The sequence below is a fragment of the Lepeophtheirus salmonis genome, chromosome Z (genome assembly GCF_016086655.4).
Source record: "Lepeophtheirus salmonis chromosome Z, UVic_Lsal_1.4, whole genome shotgun sequence".
Taxonomy (NCBI): domain Eukaryota; kingdom Metazoa; phylum Arthropoda; class Copepoda; order Siphonostomatoida; family Caligidae; genus Lepeophtheirus; species Lepeophtheirus salmonis.
In genome coordinates, this window is record NC_092584.1 from 12511929 (window position 1) to 12537394 (window position 25466).

The 25466-nt window shown below is 31.1% G+C and overlaps 1 protein-coding gene across 5 annotated transcripts in view; it reads left to right on the forward strand.

Moving 5' to 3' along the window:
• Positions 1–915: 915 nt before the first annotated feature.
• LOC121130085 (oxidative stress-induced growth inhibitor 1) overlaps positions 916–25466 on the forward strand; it is a 29791-nt gene continuing 5240 nt past the window's right edge. Inside the window, exons 1-2 of one of the 5 annotated variants that reach the window (XM_040725793.2) lie at positions 8705–8891; positions 9176–9621. The gene's annotated coding sequence lies outside the window, so the exon portion shown is untranslated. Of the gene's footprint in view, positions 1089–8704; positions 9015–9175; positions 9622–25466 lie in introns of those variants that run through there. The other 4 variants (XM_040725795.2, XM_071893830.1, XM_071893832.1 and 1 more) reach the window with 4 other exon arrangements.

Below are 25466 nucleotides of genomic sequence, written 5' to 3' on the forward strand. Positions count from 1 at the left end.
TCATTACATTACAAGCAGAAGGCAGATGTTCATCAAATGAAGTGGCAATCACCTTCTTAAACTATCATTTTGTCGATAAAAATACCGAGTACTGTTTGTACAGACTACTGTGATGGATGCATTGCTAGGATAAGTGTGTAGAGTCATAAAAAAATGTTGAAAAATAAAATAAGACACAATTCAGAAAAACTGTCTTGTATCTGTGTTACTTTGCCAATTTTTGGACCACCCTTGTAAATGTTACTGCAAATTTTGTGTTCCCCACTCTTAAACTCCCACTTTTACAGACTGCCATTTCAAAAGGGGATTTCTCCCACACTCCTCGTCCCGATGGGTCTGACATTATACTCTTTGCGCAATCAATCATATGACACCCTGTATACTACATTTTATTTGATGTGGAATAACCTTGATCATTATACATTTAAAATACACATTTGGATATTTTCACTTCCTTTAGAAATGTACGCACTCAATCTTTTTTATCTCGATTATTTTTTGTTATGCTTATTTGTTCAAAATCATGATCTAGGCATGTTCATTTTTTTAGTCCCTATAAACTTTGAAAATATAGGCACTTTATTCATCTTATCATATGTATTTGTTATGATAATTTTTCATTGATAAGTATTCAAGAGGGGTCATTCTGGCCTACAGGCTAGACTCAACTTACTTGTATCAATGAACTCAACCCCTCATCAATTTTATATTAATGTTTCTTTAATTGATTAGATAGACTTGTATCTTCTAAACTTATTTGAGTTCAATTGTTAAATTTTTGTTGGAAGATTTCCTTGAAGTCAGAAATCCATCAACTTTTTTTCTTGTTCGTATATAGAAGTTTTATTCTTGGCCTCGTTATATGAGTGTTTCCCTGTACATATTATATTCCTTTTTTTTATTTCTCTTTTTTCTATTGTTGTCTTTTTTTCTTATTGAGTGCACGAGCAGCGAGTTGCCTCCAATTCTAAAAATATATATTAATCGTTGTGTGTGTTGAAGGTGGCACGTGGTAGTCTTTAATAAAATTAGGATTACAGTTCACTAAAATTTTGTTTGTGAAATTGTCCCGTCCTTACCTCTAAAAGGTAAGAAAACGCTCGGGAGATATTTTATTCAGTATATGTAGTGTTTTGTGGGTCCATGATATTTTTTTTTTTTTGTTGATTTGACATGACCCATAATGCATTTCTTTTCTTTTTAATATGAAGCGTACGCTCGATGTCATATGTAAAACTTCTGCAAGATTTCATTAACTACTGTAAACTTAGGTTAATAAAAATACAAGGTTAGACCATCATGTAATCGGGTTTGCTATAACTTTCAATTTAATGTATCGTACCACCTGTTGGAAAAGAAAGACACATTTTGAGAAAACACCCAACCATACATACACTAGCCGTCTATTTTTAAAAGCGTAGTGGAAGTCAAACATCAGTCGTACACTCGTTAAGGTATAACTTTGTACTTCTATTAACCTTGCTGTCAACTAATATTAAATTTTAGATCCAAAATTACATTACGGATTATAACCCTATATCTTACTTTTTACTACTTCCAAGATGACTCTTGAGTGGAATCAATGTAGCTTTCTAAAAAAGGTTTCATAACAATTAGTATTTTTTTTTTTTTTTTCAATACAATAGACGTTTCTTTCAATTGAATCAAATTGTATCAATTCACTGAATGCTCAGATTGTATTTCATTTTCACATAATGAAAATGCCCTAATTACTTTAATTGAACATCCTTTTAGATTGAAGGAAGCAAGAGTTATTGTTCAGGAGTGTACGTAAAAAAATGCGCATTCATGCAATCGTTGCTTTATTGATATATAATTGGTAGAACACTTATTAAGTCATTAACTTAATGGAGGTTGAGTGATTGAAATTAATTTATATTTCGATGTATTAATGCCCAAACAATTAGTTACAAAAACAAAAACCGAGCTCTCTTGCTTACGAAAAATTACTAAAAGTTGAGAAAATGACACTTGAACGTGATATACGAATTTCCATTTGCGTACTACAACTAGTTGGTAGTCACCCATGCCGTTATCTCACTAATAAAAAAATACCCAATATATTTTCTTGTCAACTGTCGATTCCCTCGTCTTGCTTGTTAAGTCGGTTGTTTAATAATTGATTCTTTTTGATAAATACACGAAGTAATAATTTATTCGATAGTTATGCTCCGTTTCTAAAAAAACAGGAATACAACTTTTTGTTGATCCCTCATCGTTTATATAATACATCTATTGCCCATTTTATTATTCATATAAATAAATTTTGGCTAATTTTTCATACAAATAATATAACAACTAATCATAACAACTCTTTTAATCAAATATTACTCAGCAGTACATCAATACAGTATCGAATAAAATACTATGTAGATTTTAATTTATTTTAAAAATGGTGAAGAAATGTCTGGGAGAATATAAGATATAAATAGCAGTTGGTACGACTGACTTATTTAGCTAACTACCAGATGATTTTGGGGTTTCCCCCCTGTTTCTTTTTTTGGGGAAGGTTGCGTGATATGATCAAGATAACGACGTACTCTAAGACCACTGTTTATTCGCCAGCAATTCGTTACCTTTATTGAATCTCGAAACCTCTTATCCTAGACTAAACAGAAAGAAGGCACAAAATCAGTTGGTAGTTTACCAATTCCTCCAAATATAGAATAATGAATTTATATTACTTGATAACTGTTCATAGCTTAATAAAATCTAATTTGTATCCAACCATTGTTAATAACATTAATTGGAAGAAAAGAAAAAGAAAATTCCACAGCTGACAAACAAATACAGTAAAAAAAAAAATACGTTAGTGAGATAATGCCGTGCGGAATAACTAGGCGAAGCAACTGTTTAAGTAGATATGGCTTCAAGCACTAATAAAAATAAATAGATATTCTAGCAATTTCCCAAATATACCCAGATCATTTACCTTATTTTTAACAATTTTTAGAATACATCCTTGCATTCATTGGAGGGGTCCACCCTCCTCTCATTTCCAGAGCAGACTTGAGTCTGCGGCTTTATTTATTTTTATCTCGTGGGATCTTATCCTCCACTTCAATTTCATTGTGTCATTTTTTTAGATTCCTCTGGTGTTTCCTCAACCTTTTCTTGTTCTTGAAGACTCGATGAGTCCTTGGAGTTGATCTCTTCTGTGAAATGTATGGTGTGGCCGTTTGCATGGCGGCGAAGCCTACTTTTACTATATCGGGAATATGCCTTTGGTCCCTTAGTCAATTGTTTGCAATTTGTTTTATCATGTCTAAATTCAAAGCCTTTAGAACATTGCTTTATCGCCCAATCAAATTCTAATTGATAAAAAGCTCCATTTATAAGAAGAAATGAAGGCACATTTGGGGGGTTCCTTTTGGGAGAAAAGAACTGGGCTGGTTTAAAAAATGGGGAAATTGTTGAAATAAAAGATAATTTTTTATATTTTGGGTATCTATGGGCTTTGGTTGCACCACTTTAATGCTTTCTACTTTTATGAATTGTGATAGTTTGGCCATTTCATCATATGTCACTGACCACCACACATTTTTTATATGTATATTGAATTTTCTGTCTCTATTTTAGTAGTCCAAGAATTCTCAACATTCGACTCGTGCATTGAAAGAATTATTTTCCCCATCTTTCAAATCATGGAACAGAGGAAAATGTATTCTCTCTCCTAGTGTATTCAGTGGTTGAGGCTTCATCAATACTATTGCCGGTCTGTGGGGTATTTCACAAGTAACAGATCTTCCCTCCATTAAATAAAGACCTAACATACCTCTAACTACACAGGCAACATTATCCAGACTCATTTGCTGGAGTGAGGCCCTTCTACCTTCACTCACTTTACAGACGAATAACGAGAACTTCAGACAATTATTTTCCGTGTTTTGCATATCTTTGTCATCACGTTTAAATGAATGAATGACTTTTTTTTTCATTTCTATTCCTCTCAACCACCTCTGAGTAGATGGATTTTGTCTCAGACTTTTTTTTCCTACCTGTTTTCATACTTGTCAAGAGGACAAGGGGTATCTGTCAAGTTCAGACATTCTGTTGAGACGGCGGTAGTCTCCACGCGACGGGAATCCTCCGTTATATTTTTTTCATTACATGTATAGCCAGGGAGAACAATGAACAGAAGGGATAAAAGGCCAGAGGTGGTGATTTTATGCGTCACAGAGTGTTTTAGAGGTACACGTGCTATGACTACAGAAAACAGCTAAAGAAAATTCTTAATAAACTCTTCCAAAAAGGAGATGAAAGGTTTGGAATTTTTTAAATATTCCGATATTGCTAACAATTGTTTAGTTTTTAAATCAATGCAAAGCCCTTTATCTCATAAGAAATCTGGACCCAAAATAGGTAATGCTTGCTCAACAACGTAAAAGGTACAAAAATATTTTCATCGAAAAAGTAGAAGGATTTTCTCTCCTCAGAACGGAGCAAAAGAAGGTAGATTTTTATTTTTTGGATATATAAGGGGGTACTTAATTGGTATAGTAGAACTTGTGAAAATGATTCGATTAGAAACTTAATGTTCTTGTGGTGGTCCTTAATATAGAGTCAATCTTTGTTTGATTTGAATGACTCAGCTCCAAATAGCTGAGGACTCCCTAGCTTTTTTGAGACCAAAAAATGAAAAGGGCAATGGGATGCAGCTCACGTTATTGCCTTGATTCCATACTTCATATGCTGTCTACAAATTCTTTTTTCTCTATTTAGTTCTCTATTTTTCTTATTAAAAACCGCCAAGACCTCTGTAGCTTCTTTCAGATTTGAATTTGGGGATGGAGGACGCGTAGTTGAGTTATTCAGACTGACCACGGAATTTGATGAATCCTGAAGATTGTAGTAATATTCGACCAAATATTCAAAATCTAGCTTGGGCATCGTACAGACCATTGGAAAACAAATTAAAAATACACAGCATTTCTCAAAAAATTAAATTTTTTCGAAAAAAAAAAATCAAAAATTAAATTTCAAACATTGAATTTGTGGAGAAAAATTTCATAAACCCATAGCTTTCACAGAAAATGAAATTTTTTGAACAATTGTTTTTGTAGCATTAGATTAACTCTCCCATTTTATATTTCCTTGCAAAAAGCTAAAATCCATCCAACCCATGCGAACGCCCCTGCCGATCCTATTCTGAACATAGCAAGGACATATAAGTTAACATTATATACTCCGATGTTGATCTTCAATTCTACTCCGAGTACATCAAGAACTTAATATGTATTATTTTGAATTTGACAAATAAAAAGTGTGTTATAAACTTCAAACGAACATACCAATATATACTAGTATGGATGAACAATTATGTGCTCTAATAAAAGACGGAGAGTAAACTTAAGCCTTTGTTGCCGAGTTATTATTTTAGGTTCTTGTTGGTCTCAGAGTAAATAATGTTCTTGCCAATTTAGTTGTTGTTTTCCTTCTCCCCTCCTCCATTTCCCCAGCTGAATTGCTCTAATGAAACGTCATGACAGCTTTTGGCTCTCCCCCAAATCATTCTACAAACTATGTGAGTTACCATGTTAATTTTCGGGTTTTTTTTAACATGCCTAAAATACACGTGATTCCATGTTAGTTTTTGTCGGTTGAAAAGCTTTATGAACAAATTTTTATTATAATTTTTTTTTTAATACAAATATTAGCATTATTTGAGCAAAATTGTCTCTTTGCCTCCCTTATTTCCCCTGGGCCCAAAAACTTCCAATCTTAATCTGAAAGACTATTTTCAAAAATTTCCAAGTAAATTATGAATATCTATTTTTTTTAATATTTTTCTTTTTTTTTTGAGAAAAAATTCTAAAATTTCACAACAACCATTATTTATAAAAAGAAAGAGTACCTCATGCTCCAAATCCCCGAATGAAAGATCTAAGAGGAAATAAAATAAAACTTAAGATACTCTCTAAAGAAAAAACAGGATAAAAAGTCTTAAAAAAATAATAATATAATGTATCTAAAAGTTTTTTTCACATTTTGTTTAGAAAATTTAAAAGAAGAAATAAACAGACAAAAAAAAAAAACATGTCAAAATTCTTAAATTCCTTGTTGTTTAATATTAAATATTTTGACAACATTAAGGTTCAATTTATACGAAAATTTTAGAATGCCTTTTTTAAATATTTGTGATTATTACATACTTGTATGATTGATATTTTTAGGTATTATAAATTTTGAAAAAATAAAGTCAGTCACCCGACTTTTCTGATAGTTAAAGTATTCTATGAACAAACATTACTTGTAGTCCAAGGAAAAGTAATTAACCAGTGTTTTTTTCTCCTAGAAGATTCAATTATATTCTAAACCTGATTGAATGTAGAAATGAGTGTAGTAACCTTGAAAATAATGTGTTGGAGTTATAATTGTAAGTCCTTGTTGGACTCAGAGTATAATGGAGGATCAATATTGGAGTAATTCAATAAAATATCCTTCTCTCCTTTGTGACAGGTATTGTTTCTCTTTTCCAAAATTGTCAGAGTTACCATGTTGATTTTTGGTGTTTTTTTTTTATATATATGCCCATATTATACAAGATTTTCATCTCTACTCGCGAAGCCTTGTGCTCGCCAGAGCCCCAGCTGAGAATAACTTTTCTAATGTACTCTGAAATATTGCATTAACTTATTTTGGTATATGCATTTTCCCTTTAATCAGTACAGCTGAAAGCTATTTACCTTCTTCCGAAATAAAGGTGATATATATGTCGTTCATGCATGATTTTGTTTATAATTCATGTTTCATTTGAAATTTTTTCACTGATACACATAGTTAGTGTTGTGCCGGTCCGTATTTTGGACCGAGTGCCACAGTCCAGTACCCTGTAGTGCAGTACCTCTTGTCGCTCCATAGATCATTCCTCGTGATGTAATTGAATTGAGGTGATTTTCCGCCTTTAAGTTACAATGTTTAAAAAAATCAAAAAAAATCTCTATTAATTAGAAGGGTCATTTTTGGCCCAGACCGTCGAAGACAATTAATAAAGATAAAAATTAGTCATTTTATTTATTAGTGACTAAAAACTTCTTCATCTCATAAAAACTGATTCTGTGATTTAACTTATATATTTTTTCCCTCAATGAATAGAAAAAATATTCAAACTTCCTCAGATGTTTTTTATAATTTTTTCTCTCAACTGTCAAACTGCCATTCAAACCGCAGTTCATTTCATCCTTAATTTATTAGCGACTACAAATTACTTCAACTCATAAAAACTTATTCTTTCTAGCTTTTTTTTTTCAATAATGAATCAAAAAATGTTCAAGCTTCCTTAAGCTAAAAAATAAATAATTAGAAGGGTCATTTTTGGCCAAAATTAGGAGGTCAATTTTAGTTATTAAATGAAGCTGTATATTGAGACTCTTTCTTGAAATTTTTGGAATGCCAATATAGTTTTAACTCTCTAAAACATTAATATTGTAATTTTTATGTAATGTCTTTAAGAAAAAGTAATCAAATTTATTATTAAAACGATGTATACATTTATGGCATTTTCTGTGTCACGAAACTTCTGATAGATTAGTTGTTCGAGTAACGAAATACGTAGGGGAGAAAAAGATTAGTGAACTCCCTCTTTTGTATCCTACCTAAATAGTCTCATATCACTTCCGCCCACTCCTCTTGCTCACCCATATGCCCAGCCCATTATATAAAAGTATAAATTATATCATTAACTAAAAATATAATATTTTTAATGTATTATTATGAAAAAATGAATATCTTTTTTTTTAACTGGTTTCATAAACTATCGATATTTTTACGAAAAATTACGAAGACCTATTGAACCAGTCCTACGACTGGACTGAACGGAATAAATAAGGATCAACACAAAACTACATTACTATTTAACAACTGGAAATATAGTTTTACATTAATAGAATAAACATTTTAATCTTAGGTTACACTGGTTAGAAGATTTTACTAGAGTAATAAAAACAGGGGCGTCCGCACGTGGTTGGATGGGCTAAAGCCTCCCAATAAAAAGCTCTTTGTTTATTTTTACTAATTTTTTTTTGACAAAAGAATGAAACTTTTTTGTGGGATTATTAGTGTAAATTATATTTTTATTTTTTAAAGATTTCTTTTTTTAAAAGCAAAGGTAATTTGGGTTAATTTATAGAGTATAGGAAAAAAAAATTTTAATTTAATTTTTGAAATTTTTTACCAAAAATTCAATTTTTTCTAAATAGCTATATATTTTTTAATTTTTGTCCAAAAATTTTTGAAATTTTTTCCGCAAAAATTTTATCTTGAAAAGTTTTTCGAAAAAATTCAATTTTTGTAAATAACTAATGGTTTTTTTATTTTTTTTCAAAAACTCTATTATTTTTAGTTCAATTTTTGAATTTTTTTCGTAATATTTTATATTTGTTTTTTTTGCAAAATTTAATTGTTGAAATTTTTTCCGAAAAAATTCTATTTTTTGTAAATGGGTTCTTAAATTTTTTTTCTTCAATATATTTAATATTTAAATTTTTTTTTGAAACCATGACTTCCCCCCCCTCCCCCACCACCAATTATAAAATCCTGCAAAAGCCTCTGAGAAAGGCTGTGAAGTACACATTGAAAGGTGTAATGAACTATAATATTGATGTATTAGTGATTTAGTATGTGAATAAATATTTAATCATGAATATTTTATAATTTAGTAACTACGCAACATTCTCACAGTGTTGTCTACTTCCGCCCATAAACACAGGCATATAAACACATCATATCATTATAATGCAGGAGAGGCTTTCTTATAAATAGAGTCCAAAGTTTCAGAGAGGCCTCTTTCTCGTTCTTGCAAATAGTATTTTTTAATCTTTTATAATAGCATAAAAGTAGTATTTTATAAGGATTAAAAAGAGAGTTCTCCAGTAAGTACATCAAATACTTATATTATCTAGACTATCAAATATATTAATATATATACCTAGTTCTATTTCGTGCTAGCTAGCACACGTTAGCTCTCGCCTTTTTCTTTCTCTTTCAGTAGAGTAGTAACTATATATAATACATAAAATATTAATCTATATTTTTTATCTACTACCCTCTCTCCCCGTCTCTTTCCCTTCTTGTCTCTCTTTCCCCAATCCTTCCGGCTCCATGTTTCACTACTCCATTTATTTATATTCTGTATTACTATTTATTTACTATTTAGAGGTAATGTGAATGTTTGCCATCTTGTTGAATTCAAGGGAGTGAATCCGTTGCTGCTGAGAGGAGGAAGAACATCATCCACTCCTTTCTAATTCAAGGGACAGACATCTTCAAGAGGTAGTCATCCACCTCCTACTCTCCCATAACGACGTCCTGACCCCCAAAATATTCCTACGAGTAAAAAGCGTCACACACTGACTGACATTATCTTGTTCTATGACTATTACATAGATAATAATATTGAATTGTAATAATAAAGAAGAAGAGAGAAAACTTGTTATGGTGTGTTCATTTGGCTTCGACACTCTGAGAGAGACTTTACGTCGTTGAGTCTCAATTCCCTGTTTGTTTCATCTACTCTAAAATGTGTTTTCAACATCGTCCCTGATTGTCTATCTCGGAAGTAACAACATACTCTTTCCTCTCTTCTGTGCCATTCTTGTTAAAGTAAGTTTATGGTCATAGTCCTGACCTCTTTGTTGTCATATTTTGTCTTTTATTTATGCTTACTCCCTTATATAACATTCTTTCTATTACATATACTACATTATTATATTTGAAAAGTTATAGCCTCGCAGTTATACTATAGTAATAAATGATAAATACGGCTTTCCCCAATATTTATATATGTCTATTTTTGTTTATTTGAATAAAATTCAAAAATAGATATATTCAATTCTAAAGAGGTTTCATGAAATTCGAAGGTAAAGGAATACCTTTTGAACATATATACTATTTTAATTAAATGTACCTATAAATTTTGGGGATAAAGCAAAACTCTTTGTCAACATAAGTTATTTTTTTCCGCTATACATATTTATAAATTTATTTCTACAATTAATATTTGACAAGTAATGCAAGGAAATTATATTCAATATTTTTTGTCAAAATATACATAGTTATAAATATATAGTGTTATTTTTTTAAGCTTTCATCGCCAATATTATTGAAAAGGAATACTATTTTTGAACTATTGCTCTCTGACTTGGGATATTTAAGTGAATAAAGGGAGGCATCTATCCTACGTGTACAACTTGCTTGTAATGTGTATCATCCAATGGAAAGGTGTAATTTTAAATGAAGGATATAATTATTATTTCATTTTTGATTATTTTAATATGAATGACACGTATATAAGTATTCTGTGGGACATTATAAAAAATGGCTACAGTTAAATGCATAATAATCATTTAACTTTAATAGATAAAAATGAAATGATAGTGTTCTTTAATAGTTGGTAATTACAAGGGCCAATGCTGTAATTAAATAATATATTTTATTACGAAGAAATTGCAAATTGTACACTTCCATTATACAAGTTGCAACTTGTACAAACATCGCAACTTGTACCATACATATATATGTATATTAACTCTTGTTATTTGATTAAAGGAAGCCTCTTTGATAGCAAATCTCTTATCATATATGTCAATATTACATATACAGATACTAGAGTAGATTTGCTCGTCATTACTCAGGCTCTTAAGAAATTAAAATTTATTCGGGTGTCCTCTGCTTTATATAATTCAAAAATAAAGAACGTGAAATTCTAAGTATTATTCTCGCTGCATTTTATTATGTATCTTTGTACCTTTTTTATTAAAGATAATAAAGTTTAGAGTAAGGTTAATAGAAATAAAAAGTTATTCCATAACACTTTTCTGACGGATGTTTAACTTCCACCACGCTTTTTAATAGTGTTGTCAAAGAGTTTGTAATATTGTTACTGTTAATCATATAATTTCTAGTATTATATGCTGTTAATATACCGTTCTTATACTCTATGACGTCAAGGTCTGTCTGTCTTGCCCAGCAGTTGGTACAGAACATCAAATTGAAAAATTATGGCAAGCCTGATTACATGATGGATTTTGTCCCAATGGCTCAGAATGTTCAAATAAAGTAGGAATTTTATTATGTACCAAATGCCACTGTCCTTTTAGAGACTTCCACAAAAACAATGATTCTTCAAAGTGAGCCTAAAGCGAATAATTTAACTATGAATAATTAGAATAAAGAGCCCAGTGACATCGTTATAAAAGAACCCATTAATTTAATTTGTAGATACTTTGCAAAGTAAAAAATAGTTGATTATATTACATGGCAAACTTTTGATTCTTTGGTGGGAGTTCAATTCCCACGTTTGATGGCATCGATCCACACCTTCCTTCGATCGATGTCGTATGGAAAATTAAACATTTCCATGGCCTTTAAGCCAGGAGACATTCGAAATTGATCTATGATTACAATACACTACACTACGCGTTACCATTATGAAGAATCTATTGCAGTTAATAAGTATTGCCTATTTATCATAAATAATTAAGTTAAGCTCACAAAGTAGTAGATAAATCTCCTTCAAGACCTTTAAAATAAACTTGTTGGCAGCTAACAATTGTAAGCCAATCAGCAAAGTCAAAGAAAAAACATGCTCTTCTCTTACTAATTGTCCTTTTGAGTCTTTAGGTATAAAATTATACTTCTATTAACTTTGATTTAGAGAAGAAAAAATATTCAACCGCCGACTATTGAACTGTCGTTCGTTCAACTTTTATGTTATGGTCAAAAATCCTTTGTCGTACCTTTTTTTTTTCTTCTCTGAAACTTATAATTTCCTTAATAATAAAGTGTGCAAATTAATATACCAACATGCTGTAAAAACAATTCTAAGAATTTTACAGTCCTTAAATGAAGTGGTTGTCTGTTAGTAAAAAAAAATTATATTTAGAAAAATGTAATTTTAAGGTAATTATAGACTTGAAAGCCTAAAAAAATGTTACTGTCTCTGTAGACTTAAAATAATACATGTAAATTTCAGCAAAATTAATTCCTTGGGTTGTCCGTGATTCCCACACAGCAACATACATTTGCATTTAGTATATTGATAAGTGTTTGATCGGACCTAGGACTGATTTCCTAATCAATCTTCTTGATTTTCAGTTTATTTTGCTACACTGGATTTTCATCATTATGAATTAGTGTTGAATTGTTCCTACGACTGCTTCCTTATTCATTTTTTGTTTCTAATCGGTCCGGTCTTTTTTAATATTCATAATGATCGATTAGTTGCTCATTCAATCCTAGGGTCGTAGCAAACCTCCTTATTTTCTTCATTTCTAGCTAGGATTAACGAATATCAAACGAAGAAAATAATAAAAGATAGCTACAACTTAAAATACGATAGTATTATACATTCTAGCCCCACACATGTCTGCTACTTTAAACAATCTTTCTGAAAGAAATTATGCTCAACAGCTGAAATGAAGTAATTAGCAATCTTATTAGAACAAGGTTAGGTAACAAGACAATCGCGGGGCAAACACAACAGATTTATTAAGTAAGTCTTTCTCTCTTTATAGTGACGTCATTGGGACCTTTAGTTTTGGTAAATGTAATATATAAAAATTCAAAAAAAAGTTATTTGAATTTATTTTTCCCCTTGATTTCTTATTTATTTAACCAATATTCAGGTTTTTCAATTATTTTCAATCTTAATCTCCCTCTATTTGGTGTCCAAATGACGTCATTGGACTACATTGACGACATTGGATTGGGCTAGAGTCTTTTTACTTTTTTATAGACCAATTCAAAACTCTCTTTGCCACTATAACTGCTTTACAGACGTTTGCCATTCTTGTCGTTAGTTCTTAAAGATAGGTAGGTGTGAAATCATTCTAAGCATTCTTCAATCAAAATGTTCCATCACTCATTCTTATTTGTGGGTCACTTTTCTCCAACGTTTTTGTCTTGGTGTTCTTGTTGAAAAAAACAAAACAAACTTTCTTCCAATTCATCTCTGTTCAGAATGAATGGCTTGCGTCTTCCAGATAGAATGGTTATCATTCTATCTTGAAGACGCAAATGGATTTTACAGACAAATAATTAAAAAGATATATTATGAATCTATTTTTTTCCTGATGATTTTGATCGGGTTAAAGGAAAAAAAAAAAGAAGATATTTCTAAAGTCATAAACATTAATTGAAAATGACAAAAAAGTATTATTTTCCAAAAAAAATTCTTCCGCAGTATATATATATATACACTTATATGTCTACATGTAGAATGGATGAGGTAACCGGACTCCAGACTTCGAATGACTCTCATGATCAACTCACTTGTCTTTTTTATATTTTACAGATATCTGTAGTATTGTGTCAGTACATATTTATTTGGTATAGTCTAGTCTTAGGACCGGTCCTGTCAGTACTTGGAGCGGTCCTTCAGACTATCAGTCCTTAACACTATCATTACTAGAATTGATTAAACAAATAATGAAATAATGATGAGTGACTTCATCAAGGACGGATCTTTATCAGTTTTAGAACTGATGTGTAGGATTGAACTGTGCCAAAACTGAACAGGGCGGAACTGCAGTCTTCAACCTTTAAAAAGGATCGACACAATACTAGATATTTGTGCAGTAATCAGGGTTCTTTATTGGTAGGGGTACAGTTTGGAGTGAGCAAGGTTGATATAAATACAAGGTTAGACCACTATGTAATCCGGCTTGCTAGAATTTTGAATTTGATGTATCGTACTGATTGCTTGGCAAGACAGGCATATTTTGAAAAACATACAACTAACCATAGTCTATAGCCTGTACATGAATAGTATAGAGTATTAATTTGAAACCAAAATTGTCTGTGTATATGCAGTACTGAAGGCTCGGCATTTTGTAGCTAAATCGGGAAGATATAGGGCATCGACTGTTTTTTTTTACTAACCACGGGCTAGCGTAGCTGTTGAGCCCTTCTTATAATGCTAGTTCGAGTAGAGTCACAAGTCCTTAGAAAATACAAATACTTGAAGAGTACTTAATATCAAGTGAAAAAGGACTTTCGAGTACAAGTCAAGTTTTAAGTCTTTGATTGTGTTATCAAGTTGATCACTAGTCACAAGTCCAAATCTCCATCAATGAATACTACAGCTGGAAAAATTATTGGGGTCCTTTGCATCCATTGATTACGACCCTGGATATCAGTGATAAATGCTCCTTAATTGGACAGCTTTGATCCCTATGGTTTGACAAGGATTTATATCCAAAAAGTGTCTCTTATCATCCTTAAGGAACATCTATTGACATTTTTTTTTTGCTACATTTAATACTCCTTAATTATATATAATTAGAAGGATATTTATACTATTTAGATATAGTTTACGGGAAACTAATTAGGTGAGTCACCAAATACATAATTAGTGATGAAAATCATGTGTATCTTGGGCATGGTAAAAAAAAAACAAAAGTCAGCATGGTAACTCTCACAGTTTGAAGAATGTTTTGGATGAGTACAACTTAGCTGTCATGAAATTTTATTAGATCATCTACAATCAGCTGTGACGAGAGAGGAGAAGGACATTTGTAAGAATTACTTATATGTTGATCCTCAATTCTACTCTGACTTCAGTAAGGACATACTATAATAATTCCCAACCAAATCTTCCAGATTACTCTCCATCTTTTATGAGTATACAGGAACGTTCAATCAGATTTTTTAATATAATTGAATCTAGTAGAAAAGGAACTGGACTACTTAGGAGTTAAGTGATATTAACAACAGATGGAGAAAAGAAAATTCATTCTTCAGATTAACAATTTAAAAAAATGAAGACCTAAAAAATAGACGCATTGAAGTATGTATTTGAATTATTTTTAACAACTTTTCGAAAAATAATCTTCAAACCTCAATAACTCTCTACCTTTCAAAATAAAGAGGTTATGTGATTTAAAATGTTTATTGTTTGGGGAGAGGAAATGTATAATGATATAAAATAGCGAAAAATTTTTTGATATCTACAATCAATACACATTTCAAATACTAAAAAGATGTGTTTTTCTTATTTTGATATTGAAGATTATAATATGCTAAGTTCTTTAGAGAAAAATATATATAGATATAAAATAGCGAAAAATCAGAAGACTTTGAATTTTAAACTTCAACAAGATAACTTTTTTTTTTTATAGCTTTCTAGACAGTCTGGTCTGAAATCTCAAGATCTCTACTATGGGCTCTCATGGACTTTAGGGGATTAGCCTTGGCTGTTTTCTTGGCCTTTTAGACAGAGCCCTTCTTTCTCTCCAACGTTTGGACATGATTGAAGGCGTAGACGGTCTTCTTGGACACCCCAACTGCTTTGAGTGGGCGAATGTAAATTCATCGATCACGTTCAAGTGTCATTTTCTGGACTTGTACGTATGTTATAGAGCTCAAATTTGTTTTGTTTTGTAACTAATTGTTTATCCTTTAATATATCGAAATATGAAATAATTTCAATCAATCAATCTTCATTAATTATTGAATTAGTAAGTGTTCAGATTTCAATGGACCACCTGATACATAGAATGCTTACGCTGATCAAAAGCAAGGTAAATTTTTAAAGCTGAAACTTTGTTCACAATAACAATAGGAAATTTGTATTGTTATTATTCATCAATCTATCTAGATCTTGTATGAAATCATCCAATACTACTATAAAAATACTGAAAATTTCCATATAGTAAATTATAATCAAATGTAAAATACAGTGAGAATCTAATATAAAAATATTTGAAGCCCCCTCTATATTGTTAACGTACCTATATATGTATATAACTATTACTATTTGAATGTTTTTGCCAACTGCACTCTTTTAGTTTACGGTGTCAACTTTATCATGCTATGGGTAACCCGTATATATATGTATATTTATTTATTGGTAAGAATCTTGTTTACGTAGTGAACGTTTCTTTTCATAATTAAGTAAAAATATCATCTGTTAATGTTATTGAATACATCAAATATTAACTCTTATGAAGACATTATTTAATCATTCCATTTGAGAGAAACAAGTTTCAACATATAATATATTCATAAAAACCATGTTTTGTATGCATATAATGGGGCGTCCGCAGGGTTGGGCTAGAGGGGCTGTAGCCCCACTCGATTATCCAAATTTCCAAAAAATTAAAATTAAAATTTTTTTTTCCAAAAATTAAATTTTCTGTGAATAGCTATAGATTTTTTAAATTTTTAATGTTTGAATTTGTTTTCCAAAAATTTAAATTTTTGTAAAACTAATTCAATTTTTTTTTACAAAAAATTATTATTTGTGAATAACTGTGAATTTAGGAATTTTTTTTTTGCAAAAAATTTAAATTTTGTTAATAACTGTGAAAAAAATTAATTTTTGGGAACATATATGTATTTTTTAATTTTTTTTTTTCAAAAAATTTAATTTTGTGTGAGCAGCTGTGGATTTTTGGAAAAAATTTCCAAATCATTTCAATTTTTGCGGATTTTTGAATTTTTTTTCCATTAATAATGATATATTATTCGTATTTGGTTCAATATTTAATCTATGCCCAACTCTTTTTGCATTTAAAAAAAAATTAATATACATCTTTTATAGTTCTTAAAAGAGCTTTGTGAGTACTCGCTTTTTTAATATTATTTATTTTACCCTCTATGTTGAATTCTACGTATAAAATGCAATAAATTTGTGCAATTTAAGTGATGATAGCTTTATGGATGGGATATTATAAGAGCTATAAAAAAAATATGAACCTACGGGGTGGTCCATTAAAATGGGAACACTTTGAATTTTAAAGATATAATTTAATAATAGGTCTGCCGCACAGAAGGCAGCTTTGTTCTCTCTCCAGAAATGCTGCACCTTTTGGACGGGTGTGCCGGGGGCTGCTGGGCTTAACACATAGTTGCCTCTGGGGAACGTGCTCTTCAACCATGACAAGACATGGTACCTGAGAACCATGTATTAGACGCCCGTGTTGACTTTCTAGTAGGGCTTGAAGAAGTATTTCATTTTTCTGTTCAATCTCCATCCCTGCTAATGATCAAAATAAAGAGGCTCTGTGATTCATAGTGTTTCTTGATTGGGAAGAGAAAATGCCACGTTTCTAATTTTTTTGTTTCTAAAATTTAGTTTATCATGCCATATTCACTTCTACAAATAGTAGAGATTTAAAATCACTGAACCTTTTCAATTCTTATAGAGTGAGTTGTTGAGATTTGAAGATTGTTATAGACAATTTAAAAAAAAAAAAAAATGTTTATTCACGTGTGTTGTGTGGGTCTTTATTTTTTGAGTCCAGTCCAGTGTTAGGACGGATCCTATCCGTCCTTAGGACTGTCTATCATCGGTAAGGACTGATCCTTGGAATTTTTCTTGAAAACATTGATGGATTATTTAGCCAAATAAGATATATGAAATATGTATTATGATTAATTCATATATCTTGCAAAAAAAAAAAAAATAATATAACACGAACTAGCTCACCTGTTGTTTTTTTTTGAGTTGACAAACTGAAGAATGAATTTTCTTTCCCTAAGCTGTTGTCATTATTATTTAACTCCAGAGTAGTCAAGTTCCTCTTCTACTAGATTAAATTATATTCCAAACCTGATTGAACTTTCGTATATGCTGATAAAAGATAGAGAGTAATCTTGAGAATTTGTTGTGGAGATATGCTGGGTGCGTCCAAAACATATTTACAAAAAAAAACAACAACTAGGTATTCTTAAATATCTTAGAAGCCCAGAAATTGATTTCTGAACCTGACCAAAGAAATTCGGTCCGCGCACTCTTGGACACTGGCAAGAAACCAAGGGATATTGCAAAATAGTTGCCGGATCTCCAACAGGAATCCGGAAAGGTACGTGGTGTTTCAATAGGATGGTGCAGTTATTCCTCCAATGTCCATGCTTGATAAGGAGTGGGATTTTTATTTATTTCCTTTCTCTCAGAGGTCGGCAACCCCCGCTCCGCGGGCCATATCGACCTGCAAGCGAATTTTGACTTGCGCGTCAACTTAGCATGGACAATCATCTGAAATATAGATTGCATTTTGGATGCTTGGTCAAATTACTCCTTTTGAGAGAAAAATTCAACTTAGGGAATCACAGCCCCAAAAAAGGAAACTACTCTCATTACCCAAATCAATAAATCACAAGAGGGACATAATAACAGACAGCTTCCTGAACACTATTAATGATGAGGGAAAATAGTTTTACATCTCCTTTTGCTGACTTCTGGAAATATAAAATTATATTTCTATTATTTTGTATTCCTTGTGAACCAGATGGGGAGCAAATTCCAGAAGTTGGAATTAATTGAATTGCAATATAGTGAACCTTTGAAATGGAAATTTCATTCCGAATCCACTTGTGACCTCTGCAAGAAGTCTATATTACCAACTGAAAAATATTAAAATATTATGTATAAGGCAAAACAATGATGTCATTGTGAACAACTTTTTTCACAAATGAAGTACACTAAAAGTAATTTGGGAACAGGATTGTATGACGATCACCTGGATGATGTTTTGCTCCTGTCATTGACAAATATTTCACCTGATATAGAAAAAATATCATTAAATAATTAATATTTTTCCTACTTTCCTTTGTTTTAGTACAATATAGATTTTTCTTTTAAATTGTGTTTATATTTCATTTTTTTATTATAATTGCTATATTAAAAAATTAGGGTATTGTTTGAATAAAATTATATTGAGTCCTTGTTTTCTCTAAATACCCAAAAATCAATTATTGTTTTCCACCATGACTCTGTAGCAATGGATGTTTGGCCCTCTGCATTGGCACTACATAGCTGTTTGACACCTACTCTCCAAAATTTTGCTAACCCCTGCTTTTTCTCATAGCTGTTTGTAGTTAATCTAATGAAACGACGTGACAGCTGGGCTTCTCTTCTCTCAAACATTCTTTAAATTGACAGAACTACCAATTCATTTTTTTTTTTTTGACATATCAACCGATCATATTTTGACAACTTTTAGATATCCTTACTTTGTATTAACTAAATATTGTACATACCCACATATATATTTGAAATTGATCCTCTTTCTGACCATTAATCTTAATTAGAACACAACTTAAAAGCATTGTTTTGATAATATGACGGAAAATTGTTTTATTTATTTTCATTCGTACTAAATGTATTTTCATAAACTTGTTATGAAATAATTTAATTTATTTTCTGAGAAATAAATGCTGAATGCATAAAAAAAAAAATAATAATACAAGTTGGATTTCAATATACATATTAATGTTCCTAAAAATCCATGGTCATATGTCAACCTATTCATTAAGTTGATCATAGAGTAAATACGCAGTCTTGTTTGCGTCTTTATTCTGGACTGAAAATTACTGCCTCGTCCAGTTTAGTCCTAAAAACTTATTAAGTGCTTGATGAGGTCACACAATTTTATTTCTTCTTTGTTTATTCAGTTCTAGTACTGATGGTCCGAATGAATGAACTGTACTGGACCAAATAAATAAGGATTGACGCAAAACTAAGAGCAAGACCTTGTCTTAAATATATCTACCAATTTTTTTTCGGGGAAAAAAAAAAAAAAAAAAAATCAGATTCAGTTGCTTGTGCAGGATTTTGGTCTGGAAATTCTAAACCGGTCTGAGACTAATTCGATCTTACATGTACGTTATTTTTTATTTACAAAAATGAAATTTCGCTCCAGATTGGGTTACATAAAGTCTCTTAAAACCATAACCGAAAATATACTTAAGTCTCGAACCGAGTCTCACATTGGAAGTTGACCCATTACTTCAAACTTATATTAATTAAATATTATATTAGGGAATCGTTCAGAGCTTATAATCTGATAATTCAGGAGTAATCAATCAACGTTCAAAAGACTAATAAGGGGTAGAGAAGTAGAAAAATCGACAACAGACACAAAATAGGGGTACATTTGTGTAAGTTTGCTCAAACTCTGAGACTCAGTGAAGCGTTTGTTCGGAAAGTTAAGAACGAATAGGAAGGCCTCTAAAGGTGACTTTGAATTAACAGCAATGCAGGATGAGATCAAAGGTCGAAGTGACTGAGTCTACAACAAGACAATTTTGACTACTTCATCTCAAACTCAACGGATCTGATGATTTTTTTTTGTGTCGTGTGCAATCAAGCGAAAAACCAACCAAATTCCCCGCAACAAACTAGACGAACTTATCAGTCAACTCAATATAGAATTTTTTATAGAATCAATATAAAACCCCCATGACCCTGCGACCCCCAGTGATTTGCTAAGGGATTTTTTTTTTGCCAAAAAATAAAAAATTGTATATTTGATAATTAAAAAAAAGAAAAATGAAATTTAATTTTTCAAATTTATAAAAAAAATTGAATGCTTGGGGTTTTTTCCCCCAAACTCATTTAATTAGATGTCGCTATATTGGTATGAATATATAAGACATATTTGACTCCATAGAGAGGTCGGTCTTTGACCTTTTGTGGATGTATTTATTTATTTTTTATGAGTTCATTTATTTCTTTCTTTGAACTGCTTAGGAGTTGAACAACTTTGTTCAATATACCATATTTCTTGTTTTTGACTTCCTTTTCACCTTTGACCCATGTATGATTTAAGTTTTTGCTTGGAATTTTTTTTGTCTCATCCTGGTTAATACTACTCAACTCAGTATTCTCCTGGAGTGAAACTTTTTTTTCTTCCTCATTACTTTGCTCCTTTTTCCTTTTCACATTTTTATTGCGACCCTCCTCAGTTACAGAGTCCTCACTAGCCATGATTTTTTTCATGATAATGAGGGTTGATTCTAAAGCTATCTCTTTGTTGTTCATCTCAACATTCTCTTCCTATGTACGGCTTTGAGTATCGTTTCCGGTTTCGATTCCTTCTTCCATATTTTCTTCGAATTATTTTACATTAGAATTCAATATGTGGGTAGAATGTTCGGCCCCGGTTTTTTTTTTTTTTTGACTTGGGAAAAGGAAGTTAGGACTGTGCGCTTTAAAGCTCAGCCCTAGATCAACTAATTCAGAATAAGAGGGATGCAGCTCAAAAATTTATGGAATAATTGCATTATTTACTCTTCCCTTGATTTTTTAGATATACATACATATATATATATAACAAAAATTAATCTAATATAAGTTCCTAGAAGGAATTACATTAATATGAATAAGCATTTTAGCTTAAAATTGTACCTCATATATATTATAAATACAATCATATACTAAATCTTTCAAAATAAAGTAATCTGTCCATTCCTCTCCCTTTATCTAGCTACAAAGAAATAAAACTATTCCTCTCAAGTTTTCAATTGATTAGAAATATGAGCTTTGTCTCTCAAAAAAGTGAAATTTATTGCCCAATATTCAGAGCTTTTTCCCCCTTTCCTTTGTTTGGCAGCCGAACAATCTCTTTGCCTTTAAGGTATTGACATTTCCACTCCTCCACATTAAGAGAAATAAATTCAAAGGGCACTCGACAATAGTACAATAAATATTAGTAAAAAAAACTTTCCACAATCCTTGCATGGGATTGCGTCAAAAAATACATTCTCTCGAAATCTGGAATTGAAGTGTGAATTTTCTTGCTTCGACATCTCCACACAACAAAGAATTTCCAACCATGTTGGCCCAAGTTTCCCGCAGTTTCAAGTTTCTTACGAACTTTATACTTGTTAGATACATCAACACTTACTTTTTATGTTGTGACAACAGCTATGGCCATGGAAAATGTATTGATTTCCCTCCTGAGTAGAACATTAGGAAAATTAATTATTAAATAGTAGAATCAGAAATTTTCTACTTTGACTAGAAGTAGTTCTAATATTGACAAACATATTTACAATTCTTTAGAAAGCTGTTTTTTCTCCAGTTCTCGCTATGATAATACCTGCTTTTGTTGAAAAATATACGCAGTAAACATGGTTTCATATGTATGTATATATATGAAACTAATTTCCAAAAGAGGCTAAATCAGATTGATCAGTATTTCGAACCTATCTCTATAATCAAGACCATCATAATGGCCTCTTCAGAGTAAGATATCTCTTGCTATATCGGTATCAGTAGGAATAAGGTCTAACAAATTTACTCTAATTCAGTTCTAATTTTGTCAAATGATTTTTGTTTGTCTTATTGTATTCTTACTGTTAAACAAGGTCTTTATGTGGTGTCCTTTGACTCTCTTGTAAACATAATGAGTGCTAATTATTTAATTCTGACTCTGAGATACAATTTAAAAAAATACAAAAAATAGAAAAGAAAAATACAGATTTGAAACACAAGAAAATTCCCTTACTTTTCCCTTCAACCAGCTTTTGGCTCAAGGTTTTATATTGAAACAGATTTGGTTTTACCATTCCACTCAATAATAAAACCTTTTTCTAAACCTCCGAACGACTTTATAAGGTCCACTATCGAAAAGGTTCAGAGGAAAACTTAATAGGAGGATTCAAAACATATACGTGAGTAGCGTTCATTAATTTTTTGTAAGGAGATTTGGAAATATTTTTCTTTGTGTTGCTGTATTTATGGGAATCTTTATTTCTTTCGGGACACTCTTTTTTTATGATGTAGTAGAGAACCAGACGATCGAATATCCTCTCCAAAAGCTAATCTTGCAGAAGCTTCCATAGAATCGTATAGTCCGTGTAGACAATCACCAAAAAATGAATTGTTTTTTAAAGCAGTGTGCTTATACACCGTCTCTTTAGATGCAGCACAGTCTGTTACAATTGAAATACTAATTACATGGTCGGCCTTTTTCATAAATTTATTATTATAAACATCTACAAAAAAATGATGGTGCTTCAGGAAATCCCTATACCTCAAACTTTATATAAGTGACGATGGAATTCCAACGATGTGTTCCCGAATTGGGAAACTCAATTCTCTGATTAAAACTATCGTAATTTTTTAGGGCTTAATTATTCGCTGTTAATAATCTAACCTTAGAATCACCAATCCGAATGAATTTGCAAAAGGGCATCAAAGATCGTTCATCACTAATATCAAATAAAAGTATTATGGGATTCTCTGTTTTAGTGAAGTAATCAGTATTGTAGGACTGCATTTTAAATAATTTTGTACTTTGATTATAAGATTAATAATTTTTTTTATTTATATATACATTTGGGAAGATATTTCTAGTGTTTTTACAATTCATACATTTAAATGGATCATTCTACGTTGGGATTTCCAGACGCCTTATCAGTTTTTTTATTTGTTTTGAATTTAAAATATCAAAACAAATATTGGGAGAAAGACATTGATATGATATCTTGCCGAATCTCTTATGAAAAGTACACAAATTATTATTCTTATTATTCGTGAACCAAGAAGAAAAACAAGTTGAGGAGACATTTTTTAGTTTGGGCGTGCGTATTATTGTTATGCTTATAACGTAGACGTTCGTCAGCATTCCTTTTGACAATATTAACTCCTGCATCCTCATCGACGATATCATGCTCTTCTTCCAGATAACAACTAAACTTTAGAGTACTTACATTCTCCTCAGTTTTTGCACACCTTATGAATACCTCATAGGATAAACCACTAAAGCCTTGTTTGAGGCGTTGATGCTATGAGTTAGGAATGCAATTAAAACACATAATATTTAGTCGGTCTCACCTTTATGGTGTCCATAGACACCTCTAAAAGAAGTTCACTTGTGAACATGCTGAGTGCTAATTTATTACTGACTCTCAGATACAACTAAAAACAATATAGAAGGAAGAACGGATTAGAAAAACCAAAAAAAAATCCCCTTGCTGATATTAATATAAGATAGAGATATTTCAGATACTAGATTTATAACAAGGATTTGAGTCATTCTGTTATTAAGAAAATGGTAACTAACTCAAAGATACAACCCATTCTTATCCTACAAATTTTAAATAGCAGTTGGAGTAAAAGGATTATTTTTCCAATGGATGGCTTTAGTAATGTGTAACTTGCTTTTGGTTAAGTGTTATCGGAAACTGAAGATGGCGTTAGAAAGATTAGATTACATACTAAAGAAACTATTAAACCAGTTTTGTGATTCTTTTGCTATGTATTGTTTGAGCGGTCGTCAAAGATACACACCGACAAAGAGAAAATTCGCCTTATATTACCGTTTTTCTTCGAACTAGTCGAAAACGAAAGCTAGACTGCTGAAAATGTGAATAGTGTTTTTTGTCTTGATTCTGTGACAGCCAATCACCTGGTATTTTGGTTTCGTTGATTCCGTTCCTGTAATTTTCATGTCAAAGATACAAGGCCAATTGTTTAAAATGCGGATAAAATAGTGGGAATCGTCAAGTCCGACCGTATTGTCAACACTGTTTTGATTGCCAAGGAGATTAAATATTTATGAAAAAAATAAAAAAAGATAAAATAAAGGCTTTCTTTTTACTGCACCTAATATATTCAACTTCATACCCAAGTTACGTCATTATATAGTAAGACACCTGTTTTCTTTTCTAGTGCCCAGATCTGATTATATAGACCTTTACAATTGGCTAGAAACAAAATATGTGTATTTCATGAGTTTTTTGGACTTTCAAATGATATCCTATGAAATGAAAAGTAATATGTGTACTTGGTAGAGCTCAAACCTCCACCTATGGTCATTTTTCATAAAAGAAATATCATTTATTATCTATGTCAAAGTCAAAAAGGAGGAAGGCTCAATTTAATTAAATATTTGTATGCATTGCGTGCCACAAAGATATGACTTCATCTCTGTATCTACATTAGTTCAAAAGTGATGGTCGATAATGCGTTTTTGACCTTTAATGTGACTTTGACCTTACATCTTGACCTTGAGTTTTTTTGCTATATAAAACATCTTTATTTAACCTACAAAATGACACCAATTTATTCGAACCAGTACCTTCGTATTGAGCTCTTTATTGCTAAATCTGTCACATCCTCATAGTTTGACCAGTACATTGGCTTGGTAGGTAGTTAAATGTATCCAAGGATTATTAGGATTCCCATGATAGCCTTAAACTCTTCCATCAGAATTGGATTTAGGGACACATTTTTATACAAATAGAATAATTTACTTTCTTTGATTATCAAACGCATTAATTCATCCTAAAAGAAAAGGTCAAAAAGACTTATCGACGTATCGAATAACGTGAAAACGAAAAATATCTCTGTAGATTTTTACCAACACTTGAAGATCTCTTTTGACTCCAAAGATGCACTAATTTTCACCTTTTTTTTCCCCATTTGTTAAGCAAAAAATATTTTGGAAAATTACTTTATAAATAAAGTAATTTTATTTACGCAATTTGAGAACAAAAAAAACCTTTTTTGCGTTGCGTGCATTTTTGGACACATTAGGAGGAAATGGTAAAGGAGAAGTAATTAACACTTTTTCTATTTGGCATGTCTGCGATCATTTCACTCCATGTCTGGAGGGCAAAATTATAAATAACTGATTTTTAAGCACAAGGTTTTAGAATGTCGTCAGAGTTCTACTGTTTTATTAGAATGTACTTCAAATTGTATTTATATTTTA